This window comes from Protopterus annectens, chromosome 8.part0, assembly GCF_019279795.1.
Source record: "Protopterus annectens isolate FY-2018-M chromosome 8.part0, PAN1.0, whole genome shotgun sequence".
Taxonomy (NCBI): domain Eukaryota; kingdom Metazoa; phylum Chordata; order Ceratodontiformes; family Protopteridae; genus Protopterus; species Protopterus annectens.
Window position 1 is genome coordinate 1855053508 of NC_056741.1, and position 12853 is coordinate 1855066360.

Here is a 12853-nt window from a genome sequence, read left to right on the forward strand (position 1 = left end):
GAATATATATATATGTAGATATATGAATATGAATATATATATATATATATCCTTCTCCCCTTGTAGAAATATAATCTACTCTGGGATCACAATAACTTGGGCTAAGGAGTTAAACCTTTTTGCAGTGATGCATATTTGATGAGATGGCCATTCAGTTCATTTTAACAAATTACAGGTTTTACAGAGCAACTTCACAAAATTAAATATCCCTAATTTAGGCAGAGGTGGAAGGGTGGAGGGAATTCTAACCTCAATAAAACAAAATATTTGCTCTTTGAAACTTCCTGGTAAATGAAGTCCAATACACATTGAATGGAATATTAGTAGCTCTGATGGTTACTAGATGGAACAGTTCACTTTATCAAAAGTCTTAGCCATTGTCATGACTCACAACTAGCCTTCGGCCAACACATGCTACTCTTTTAAAGTAGAATAATTATGCAGGTGTTTACACTTCAAAACATTTACCCTCACCTTACTCCCCAAATGCTAAAGGAACGCCTATCAATGGAATAACAGAAACTTCTAATTCTATTCAGTATGGGCCACCTATGCTTGACTTTTCTCTGCTAAGTTTGCAATTCTCCAAAAATTGTACATCTGTTCTTCTTGTACCTCAAATAAGTATCATTGCTTCATTTTAGCCACATCTAACTGAGCATGTATATATATATATATATATATATATATATATATATATAATATATATATATATATCTACGCTCATCTTACCATTAACTTACTTGTATTCAAAAAAAATTCAGCTACATTTCTGTTTTGACTAGCATAGTGACTGTTATTTCCCTTTAGATGTAATTTGTGATCTTGAGGAAGTGGAGTAATAAACCTTGAGTACAGTTGTTGTTTTAAAGAATGATGATAGGACATTACTCCTAATGGCCCAACAACCTGAGACTCACTTTTTCACTGAACTAGGACCATAGTAGACATTAGAATTTTTTCAGGTACTGTTCGACATTCCTAAACTTGGTTGACTTTTTCGAAACAGTCACCAAAGCCATTGATGAGGGAAAGGCAGTCCATACAGCTCACCCTCGATCTGGCGTAAGGCCTTTGATACAATACCCCACTCTGGTATCATTGAAAACCTATCAGCTTAAATGTTAACCCATACATCACAAGATGGGTTGTAAACTGGCTTGAGTGACAGAACCCACAGGGTCGAGTTGCTGGCGCCATGTCAGACCTCAAAGCCTGTCACAAGTGGTGTACCACAGGGCTCAGTCCTGGCCCACTTCTTGTTTTAGGCATCTACTTTCCGAAGTACAAGCAGCCACAGGAGGGTTAAGAGATGACAAAGTTTGCAGATGACCGCAAACCGGGCGCCATAGTAGAAAACACATCTGACACAGATATCCTTCAGAAGGGTCTCACAGAAACGGGATAACTGGTGCCAGAGCCATGGGCCAAAGTTAAAAATGTCAAAAATGATAGTCATAGCCCTTCGGGAAAACAAGGTTACCCCTAGCTACCAAATAGGTGGCAACCACTGAGTACAGAAGAAGTTATCAGGGACCTGGGACCCAGGTTGATAGTAGTCTGTCATTCGACACCCATGTAGCCAAAGTAGTTAGAAGACCTTCTACATTGCCCAATCTTATCATGAAGGGATTCTCATCTAGATCAAGGGAGGTCATAGTCTCCCCATACTCATCACTCATCAGACCAATGATTGAGTACAATGCCCCATTCGGAATGTATCTGACCCGACATTCTGCAGCAGCTGGAGAGGCCACAAAAGTTCCTCACCAAAAGGATAAAGGGTCTCAAACATCTGTCCTGTGCTGCCCCGACTGAAAGAACTCCAGCTCTATCTAGTCGCCACCGCTTTGCTCAGAGGGGTGACCTTGCCTAACATACAAGGCTGTCAAACCCAGACGATGAATATGCTTCACCTCAAAAATCTAGATCCGTCAGAGCCACAAGGGCGGGAGACTTAAAACCCCGACACTGCTATTAATAGGACGTGCTGGAGGGATAGATTCATCACCCAAAGACTCCCTATGCTGTGAATAAAATCCTGCATATGTGAGGCAGAGCACCACTGGCCTTGTTCAAGAGAAATCTTGACCAATGGATGGGAGATCGCAGAGGATATGGATTCCAGGGATTACCTCAGTGTCACTGCTCAACAGAGGCACAGCAAAATAATGGGTATAGTTCCCCATATTACTAAAGGGGTGCATGTAAGCCACAAAACTATGGGCTAGGCTTGTAAATGCCCTCGGGCAGATAGCCTAGTATGAACCTATGAACCTATGAACCTATAAAATATTGGGTAAATATGTTATACTAAACAAAGTTAAAGATAGGTGTATACTGACACTCTTAAGAAATATGACAGTGATAATACATTTGAGTAAAAATAGTAATAGCAAATAAGGCTTCCTACTGTTTTTTCAATATCATTGAAAGTGAATGGACTTATGACTGAAATAAGGTGGTTGAAAGTCCGTTAATTTGAAACTCTAAACACTGTTTTTTCATAGGATCAAAGTCCCCCCCTATCTCCAGGCAGTGAGTCAGACATATTTATATATATATATATATATATATATATATATATATATATATATATATATATATATATATATATATATATCTCCTTCTCCCCCTTGTACAAATATAATCAACTCTGGGATCACAATAACTTGGGCTAAGGAGTTAAACCTTTTTGCAGTGATGCATATTTGATGAGATGGCCATTCAGTTTATTTTAACAAATTACAGGTTTTACAGAGCAACTTCCCAAAATTAAATATCCCTAATTTAGGCAGAGGTGGAAGGGTGGAGGGAAATGGAATGATTGATAGATATAGCAGCTAGAGGGAGACATGAAAGGAGAAGATGAAGAAGGAGACTGGGGACAGAGAAGGTGAACTGGCGAAAGATCAGAGGGTGTGCAGAAATATGATCTTGGCAGAGAGGCACAGTGTCATTGTGTCTGTTTGTCTGTGCAACCAGCAACCCAGGTTCAGAAACTGTCTGTGTGGCCACAAGTAAGGACAGTGGAGAGGGTTGTAGGATGAGGAGGTCAGAAGTTAGCTGTGCCATATTCTGGGGATGGTTTGGGGAGAACTTCTCCCTCTGCAACCTCTAGTGGAGAATGGTGGCCTTGCATCCCAGCCATGGGCAAGTGATGGATGTGCTGACACCATTGCATGTTGTTCCTTGTAAATAGGGATTATGACTTACAACTGTTGCATAATGATGGCTCCTGGTTTGTACCCCCATCACCCCCTTATGGCCCTCATTCCATGTGTATAGGAATTTTGCTGCAAAGCCAACTCTGTAAAAATTGAGGGCCCAGCCAATGAAAAGACATGTCTGGGACTGTTTGGTAAGGAGCTACTGATGTACTCTGGGGAATGGATGTGATGTGTGGGAATACTGGCAGAGGTTTAGCAGCAGGGATGGAGGGAAGAATTACTGTTAAAAGATACATGATCTTTATAAGTGCAAGAGAAAGCTGTTGGTCCTTGCCAGAAATACTTGAGAAATCCATACCAACCCATCTCTTTGACAACCTCACCATGTACATGATCTTAAACAGGGAACAACTTGACTTCTGTACAGGATGAAGCATAATTGTGGTATGAGTCATGAATGATCTTATAGTCAAGGCAATTAATTATTACAAACTTACTTGTGCTGTCTTTCATGATTTGATAAGGCATTTGACACACAGTCAATGTATTTTAATTCATTCTGTTTTGCACAGGACGTTTTAGTGATAATGCTGTCATATGGTTCATCAATTATATGTATAATCAAGCCATGACTGTTAGCATTAAATGCACTTCTGTTTTACTCCTAGGGACATATGCTCAAGGCTGCCATAAGGCTCTGTGCTGGGCCTCTTACTATACTCATTGTTCAATAACTCAATACTGAATTACCTCCCATGTCTTAATTTACCAAAGTATGTTGATGACATGGTCATCACACACCAATCTGTCTACGATGAAACTATTATAAGGTTCTACAGCAGGACTTGGAATCATTAGAAAGCCATTTTAAGTCCATGTACCACATTCTAACCTCAATAAAACAAAATATTTGCTGTTTGAAAGTCCTTGGTAAATGAAGTTCAATACCCATTGAATGGAATATAAATAGTTCTGATGGTTACTAGATGGAGCAGGTCACTTTATTGGCATGACTCACAACTAGCCATTGGCCAACACATGCTACTCTTTTAAAGTAGAAAAAATATGCAGGTGTTTAAGCTTTAAAATATTTACCCTCACCTTACTCCCAATGTAAGGCTGCCTATCTGGAATAACAGAAACTTCTAATTCTATCCAGTATGGGCCACCTATGCTTGACTTTTCTCTGCTAAGTTTGCAATTCTCCAAAAATTGTATATCTGTTCTGCTTGCACCGAAAATAAGTATCATTGCTTCATTTTAGCCACATCTAACTGGCTGTATATATATATATATATATATATATATATATATATATATATATATATATATATATATACGCTCATCTTACCATTAACTTACTTGTATTCAAAAAAATTCAGCTACATTTCTGTTTGACTAGCATAGTGACTGTTATTTCCTTTAGATGTAATTTGTGATCTTGAGGAAGTGGAGTAATAAACCTTGAGTGCCCAGTTGTTTTTAAAGAATGATGATAGGACATTACTCCCTAATAAGCCCAACAACCTGAGACTCACTTTTCACTGAACTAAGGACCATAGTAGACATTAAATTTTCAGATACTAGTTACTGCTATTCCACATAAAAAATCCAGCACACAGGTGTTCTAGGTCCCCCAATCTATGATCCCCCTGTGCCCAGTATTCCAAAAACATGTGAAATGTCATACAAAACAATTGTATAATCAGCTACTGTAGTTTTGCAATAAATATCCCTTATATCTGCCTGTGTTGGTGGCAGAGAGGGATAAAGCTCAGACTAAGGCTCAGGTGACCCTGTTCTGAACAGTGGCTCAGGTACTGGATGGTGCTGGCAGTGAGAATGGGCATATCCATCCTGTGGCGGACAGGGGGCATGTGCTCCAGGGCACATAAGTGCTAGTTGGTTTCCTTGGTGGAGAGTCGGAAAATGACCACAAAGTGTCTACTACAGGTGGGCATGGCAATCCTGCTGATGTCATCCCCTAGTAGAGCTGAGAGTGCTACCATGGTGATGCCCAGTCTGTGTGCTCTCATGGAAGTGCACATAAGGGTTAGGGAAAAAAAGACAAAAGTCTCAAACCACGCTTTATGGATACCTATATGGTAGTCCCTCCTGCCCAGTCCTCATCCCAAGTGATGTGGAAAGAAATTGGCTGATTTGTCAAGAGGGGCTGATGATCAGTAGGTAGAAGGACAAAGAGAGAGATGAAAATCCCTTCTATCATGTTGACTCACACTGAGTCCTTACATCTTATCACATCCTTTGCTTTTCTTCTTTATCTTCCTCCACAATCTGCCTACTCATTCTCAGTCTTTTTTTTTTCTGTTTTTCTGAGATTTTCTTCCGGGACCGCAACTCTAAATGAGCTCTGCTGAGTTGGAATTTCTCAGCCATTAAAAATAAATAAGTAAATGCTTTTCAATCCTAGTTCTTCATTAATATCTCTACTCACAGAGCTCTTATATGTAATGGATGTCAGTCAAACGTTCCTTCAGTTTTGTATCTTCACAGTTACTTATTCTCAGCCAGGGCTGCTCTGCGCTTCCTGAACCCATTTCTACACATCTGTCTTTTTGTAGAAGTATCTCAGGATACTTAATTTGCCTCTCTCATTTTTTCTCGTCTCCTCCCTGTCTTAATTACAGCCACTCCACTTTTTCAACCACTATCCATTAGTGCTGTTGCTGCCACTTGTAAGTGTTCATGTATTATTTTTGGTTGCTCTCCTCACTGTCACTTACCGTCTGTATGTGCCCTGCCCTTCCTGAAGGTTTCTGAATCAGAGATATCAACAACCTCTTTTACCCTTTTATTTCCAATGTCTGGAGCTATATCTCACTCCAAGCTGTTAAAAGCTGAAGAAGAAGAATTGTGGTTAAGATCTTTTGATTCAGAAGCAGGCAAAACTTCTGAAGTGGAAAAACATTCTAATAGCTGTCTAATGTGACAGATCTACTCATATTCTGAAACAACAAAAATGAACTGCCTAAAAGTAGTTGTAAAACATTACATCCTAAGACTGCTTCAGTTTACTAAGCATTTACTCTATTTAATATGATTTCTTCCACAAGGACTTCTGTTTTATTTTCACATCCATATTGCATTTACCAGCTTTCCTCCTACGTCCCACTACTCTGATCCTAAAGGCAATTTTAGGGCTCTGTCATCTGTGCTTCTACTGGGGGGGGGGTTATGTGCACTATCCACTCCCTTTCCCCATCCCACCCCCTACTTGTAGAGTACATCCAAGAGCAACTCCCCTCTCTGGCCCACACTTCCCCTTAGGGAGTGTCATTGATGAGTGTCCTCCCACTCAGGATGGGCATGCTTGACCAAATGTTTAATTGGCAGAGAGGACAAAATCAGAAGGGCAAACATGAGAATATATGGTGCTTGGAGGGACTGGGAAAGATGCATTTTCCTGGTCTATGCTAAAAGCAAGGTAACATACTAGACACTAAACATTAGGCACTAAACTGATGAAAAGACAGGAGTTACTTGGAAACTGAGCAAAGTATGAAAAATGTAGGCTGAGTGACATGTCTTTGTTATGAAAAAGAACAAGTACTGCTGTGAGTATGGTAATCAAGATGTAGACTGGCTGTTGCACTCTGATCAGTGTTTGCAGAACATGATTATTTAGAATGAACATTGCAGCACAAAATGTTTTATAGATAGTCTCATAGATTCATAGGTGTGTACTAGGTTATTGGCCCTGGGGCCTTTACAAGCCTAGCCCATAGAAGTGCCCTGGCATTGTGCCGCCCATCGTTAGTTCCCAGTGCCTCTATCAAGTACAGTCACTGGAGTAATCCTCGTGGTGAACTTTATATTTCCCATCCACTCATCAAGATTTCTCTTGAAGAGGGCTAGTGAGGTTCTGTGCTTGACAGGTATGGGAAGTCTATTCCAGAGCATGGGTAGTCTCTGGGTTATGAACCTGTCCCTCCAACATGTTCTGTTGATTGTGGTAATGAAGATGAGATCTCTGGAGTGTGTGGTGTGGATGGATTGGGATTTCTTTAGCTGTAGCATTTATAACAGAGCTGGGTCAGACATGGCTTTGTAAATCAAGCAGAGATTACCTCTTAGTAGGTGATATGAGACAGAGAATAACTGGAGTTTTTTAAGTCTGTCCATGTAGGACATGGGTTTAAGGCATAGGGTCCTCTTCATGAGGTACTTTTGTGGCCTCTCCAGCTGTTGCAGGTGTCTATACTCTTATACTCTATGACTGGTCTAATGAAGGAAGAGTAGAGAGAAATGATGACCTCTTTCTTCCTGGATGCAAAACCCTTGATAATGAGATGTGCCACATAGAAGGACTTTCTGACCACAGTGGCAATGTGGTGGTCGAAGGAGAGGTTGCTGTCAACCTGTGTCCCCAGATCTCTTCAGTCTTCAGTGTTCAGTGGGCTCCCATCGATGGGGCAATTAGTGAGAACTGAGTTTTTCCCAAAGGGGATGACAATGCATTTTTTGGCATTAAGCTTAGGGTCATGGTTTTGACACCAGCCATTGGTCTCAGTGAGGCCTTTCTCTAGGATTTCTGCATCACTTGGGGAGTTAATAATGGCTCCCAGCTTGCAGTTGTCTGCTAATTTAGTTAGCCAGATTCCCACTGTGTTGGCCTGGACCTCTGAGTACCCAGGACCGATCCCTGTGGGACTCCACTCATGACTGGTCAGCAGTCTGACTTGGAGTCTGCTACTTTCACACTGTGGGTTCTATCTGTGAGCCAATTTGCAACCCACCTAATGATATAGGGTTTGATGCCTAGTTTGCTCAGTTTATCAATAATTCCTGAGATGGGATTCAAGGATGCATTTCTTTCCTGGCAGTGTTGAAAGTGTACTGCAGTGGTAGAACAATGGCCTTTAATGTTCTGGGGAGCGCTATTCAAGAGATTAAGAAATGGCCAGTGCACTGACCCAAATGTAAGTGGACCTGAAAGTTAAGATGCTGAAGACTTAAGAAATGTGGCTACATCAATAAGCTGAGGATTAGTTGCTGGTGTTTGTGTGAGTTGATAGTTTGTCAGACAGCTAATTAATGTTTCGTGACTTTATTGATCCAATAGCGTCTGGAAACTTCAAAAATATTACTGTTCCTTTCACATCTGTAAGTTTTGTGAACTATGATAGGCTTTAATGCTTTTAAAAGAAGGTAAAATTAACAGTGTAATGCTTAACAATGGAGAATTAATGTAAAACTAAAATTTAACACAACATGGTCTAACTAACCATTTTGTTAAGAAAGCACTTGCTTACATATGCTAATTTATTCAGCTTGGGCTAAACTTGTATTTTTTTTAGACTGAAATCGATGAACAGCTAAGGAAGTGTATTAAAAATTGTTATTCTGGAAATTGGAGTATTTTAACTTCTTTTTTTCTCATATTATAAAAAAGCATTGGGTAAGAATCCAAAAGACCTGCACTCAGTGTAAGTGACTTACTTCAGTATAAGGTCTATCTATAAAAGGCTTACTTTGTGGAACAGATTCCAGAGCACCTGCTGTCATTGTGAGTGGTCATCATACCTCTCAACCTCTTAGAACATAAAATCTGGACAGAGCCATAAATAAAAGTGGGACAAAGGCTTGTAAATAGAGACAATTTTTAAATATTGCCCTTACAAACATAGAAAGTTGATAGTGTAAGTTTTGCATTTGCAAGAATTTTTCTGAAGGGTATGAAGTCTGAAACTCAAATGTCTGTCATTTCTACCTCCAATCTTTAATGATTTGCCAGTAATTTGCCATAAAACTACAATTTTATGAAAAACAGACCAACATCTGGACATGCTGTGAAAATCTGTACAGTTAAGAGGTATGGTGGATATTTACAATAACAGAAAGTCTTTTAGAATCAAGGTAATTCTGTCTGATGCTAGAAAATGAATAGTAAAACTGATCATTATTTTTGTTTAGAAGGCACTCACTGAAGTTAACCATTGTCTTAAACAAGAGGCACTCTATACAAGATAATTATTACTGTTAGATAAAAGTGAGTGTTAAGAATGGATATGTTGACTGGTGGGGGTGAGGTCTTGGATATTAGTATATAGTTAGATAAATTTGTTTATACTGTAATATGTTTAAATTATTATTTATCTAAGTATGCTTGATAAAACTAATGTGATGCATTTACAGGAGTGAAATCTTGATAAATATAGTTGAGACGATAAAAGTGAAAGATGGATATAATGAGTGAAAGCAGGAGAATTAGATGATTAAGATTATTATAAAATAATAGAAATCTAGTTTGTCTTTCAACTGGCTGGGTTTAGAATGGCCCACAAAGGCAGCTAGTCTAGTAATTACTTATGAACATATGAACCTATGAAACTATGAACCTATGAAAGACAAGTGAAAGTAATCAAAACACACATACATAACCCTAAAAGATTTTGGCATACAATTAACCAAATCCTTCATCCAAGCAACCCTTCCACTCCCCAACCTAGCCTCACTAATACTACCCTCCAAACCACTATAAACGTTAAGTCTTACTTTATAGACTCCATTAGTAAACTAACCACCCGATCGAACTCTAACTCCACACCACCCACCAACCCTCCTATACCCTCTAACACTTCCTCAGCCTTTGGCTTAAAAACTGTATCCACCAGATACATAAAATCCCTGCTCCTTAAACTTAAACATTGCTCTCCCTCAACAGATGGTCTCCCTCCAATCTTTCTCCAGCTAGCTGCCAATTCCTTAGCCCTACCCATCTCTATTCTCATCAACTGATCAATTACTAAAGCCAAGGTCCCAGCCATATGCAAAATGTTCTACATCCTACCCATTCATAAAGGAGGCAGCTCATAGCAGTTATATCACCCCTCTCTAAGATCTTGGAAAAAGGTGTACACAAACAAATCCTACAATACCTCATACAAGAAAATCTGATCACCCCCACCCAGCATGGCTTTCACCCTGATCATAGTATCTCTACTGCTCTCATCCCCTTCATAAACATCATCTCATAAGCCAGAGACCAGAATGAACTAGTCTCTTACTTCTTTCTTGACCTCTGAAAAGCAATTGAAACCATCTCTCACCCTCTCCTCTTAGATAAACTTTCTGAATTAAACCTACCCCCCTACTATCTCCCGGCTCTCTAGTTACCTCAGCAATTGTTTCCAGTCTGTTAAATGGCTCTCTGCTAACTCCTCCAATCTCCCTATAAAGATGGGAGTACCCCAAGGTTCAATTTTGGGACCATTGCTGTTTAATACTTTTAGTAATCAATTATCTACCTCCACTCCACAGTTTTCTCGAGTACAATATGCCGATGACTCCACAGTCATCACCATTGCTGATACCCTCCCCGAGCTCCATACTAAAACATAGAACTCCTTCTGATCTTTTCAAAACTGGCTCAACCAAAACCATCTAATCTTACTCATCATCCAAGCTCTTACTCTTCATACCAAAAACAATGAACCATCTGAAACCGTCCTTCTCCATCTCTTCCCACAATAAAACACCCATCACAGTGGAAAGCCATACCAAACTACTTGGGGCCATTATTGATGACCAGCTATAATTTGGCCTGTATGCACTAAGTAACATTAAGAAAACCCACCAAAAACGTGGACTCCTTTATAGAAATAAAAACTTTCTTTCCAGTAAAGCTAAGACAGCCCTATCACATGCTTACCTATTACCTACCCTGCTCTATGGCTCTCAAATTCTTACCAACTTAGAAACCTCACTTATTTCTAAACTAGAGGCCACCTATAATAAAGTAGCTAAATTTGCTGCTGAACTACCATACTCCTCTCATCACTGCTTAGCACTCAGAAAATTGAACTGGCTAGAATGCCCCCATGACCTTCTCTTCTCACAGCTTCAGATAATTCATTCTATTCTATACCTGCCCAACTTCTACCCCAGCATCTCATCTATTATCTCCTTCTACACCCCAGCAAGAACCCTTTAGAGCTCTGAACAACAACTGTTTTCCATACACAAACCTAAGATCAACATTGGTAAAATCCTTTACAGCTATTCTTCTGCTGAGAGCTGGAATAAACTTTCACTTGACATTAGACACATTAGATCCAAACATCAATTCAGAAAGGCTCTAAAAAAATCACTTAAGCAATAATAAACTATGTCACTGTTATCTGCCCCCTGACTGACCCATCTCCTCTCAACCAACCTCTCTTTTCTCCCACACTTGTGTAACCCAACTTTCTTCCTAATTTGTCTATATTTCAACCCACCATTCCTACATTCCAAAACTCTCTACCTTATATCTACATTCTTGTGGAATCTTTCTTACATGACTAATTCCCTCCCATTATGGTTATTTTAATCTGTACTGATATCTAAGGATGTAAACTTACATTAATCCACTCTCCTCTGCTCTGTACCTACTTTACTTTGTCTTGTTCTTAAATTTTAGTTTTTAATTATTCTACGTCTTGGATGACTAAGGATAAAAAATAAACTTTGTACATTTTTACCCTACTCTGCACTGTACCTACTATACTTTACCTTGACTTAAATGTACATTTTATCTGTTCTACTTTTTACCCTGCACTGCATCTACTGTGCTTGGTGATATGTAGAGTCTAATTCCTACGCATGTTAAACCCACTATTTTGCATATCACTATTGGGCACTTTGTATAATTAGCTATGCACTATGTCAATTTAATTTCATGTATTAACTGTGGAGCTTTTCTCTCCGGGTCTCCACTGAAAAAGGGGTCTGACCCAACTGGACCAACCCGGTCAAGAAATGTGAACAGTTATGATTATTACAAACAAGAGAATGTGATATGCAAGCAATAATGCTGAAAGGGTGTGTGCTATTGGGGAAATAACTCCTGCCCAGGTGTGCTGTGAGGACTGCTGCTGAATTTAAATAAAGGCTTACTTGCACAAAACTGGACTAGAATCAAAACTTGATACAAGTTGTATAAAGGAACAACAATGAATGGCTTTATGGACCTCCAAAATGGCTGAACACTGAGTAACAGCTTAATTTCAGCTCTCCCAATGTGAAAACAGAAACTCAGAAAAGAGGACCAATGAATTTGTCTTTTGGGATAAATTTCAGTTACTGGCTAGTAAGAGCAGTGTTTGGAAGCCTGAAAAGAAGAAACTTAGAGAACCTGAAAGAAAATCACTCACAAAAGGTGAGGAGAAAACACTGACTAGGAAGAATCCTGCAGCTGTCCACCAAAAAGCAGTTCAACCTCCAGGTTTGGTGCAATACATGACTTCCAGTAATCTAGACGAAAGTCTGGATGAGTGTGAGACTGCTTAAGAGATGTTTCAAAATATGGTAGAGCATGTAGAAAATACCTGAGATATTCTGCTGTATTATTTATTTATTTATTTATTTGCAGTTGGTTTACCAGGATAGTCCATTGGGCCAAGAGAACCCGTTTTCGATGGAGTCCTGGGGAGAAAAGTTCCAAAACAAAGGTTACAAAGAATATCATAGCATTTTTTTATTACAAAAACAATGTTATAGTAGTTTACAATTGCAAACATTAGTAGGTTAAAGACAATGCTTTAAAATTGTGGTAACAAAAGATTTCAGAAGTTAAAATTCAAACAGTTGTGGACTCAAGACAAGGCAGATATTAAGCATTTATAATGTAGTGTTTAGATTTCATTTTGTTGAAAACAAAGGTTTAAGCAGGTGCAGTAAAA